The sequence below is a fragment of the Nematolebias whitei genome, chromosome 21 (genome assembly GCF_014905685.2).
Source record: "Nematolebias whitei isolate Nwh7 chromosome 21, NemWhi1, whole genome shotgun sequence".
Classification (NCBI taxonomy): Eukaryota; Metazoa; Chordata; class Actinopteri; order Cyprinodontiformes; family Rivulidae; genus Nematolebias; species Nematolebias whitei.
In genome coordinates this window covers 31375963-31376239 of record NC_056518.1, presented here as the reverse complement: position 1 = coordinate 31376239, position 277 = coordinate 31375963, and the positions used below count along the sequence as shown (strand labels likewise).

At 49.8% G+C, this 277-nt stretch overlaps 1 protein-coding gene across 1 annotated transcript in view; it reads left to right on the top strand.

Moving 5' to 3' along the window:
• plekhd1 (pleckstrin homology domain containing, family D (with coiled-coil domains) member 1) overlaps nt 1–277 on the top strand; it is a 13643-nt gene that overhangs the window by 678 nt on the left and 12688 nt on the right. The window lies entirely within an intron of this gene.

Sequence of the window (277 nt, the reverse complement as noted above, 5' to 3'; positions counted from 1 at the left end):
GAGAGTCATTAGGGTCTTTGTCTCCCCTCTTCCTGAGAGTCATTAGGCTCTTTGTGTCCCCATTCCTGAGCGTCATTAGGGTCTTTGTCTTACCCCTTCCTGAGAGTCAATAGGGTCTTTGTCTACCCCCTTCCTGAGAGTCATTAGGGTCTTTGTCTCCCCGTTCCTGAGAGTCATTAGGGTCTTTGTCTCCCCTCTTCCTGAGAGTCATTAGGGTATTTGTCTCCCCTCTTCCTGAGAGTCATTAGGGTCTTTGTCTCCCCCTTCCTGAGAGTCA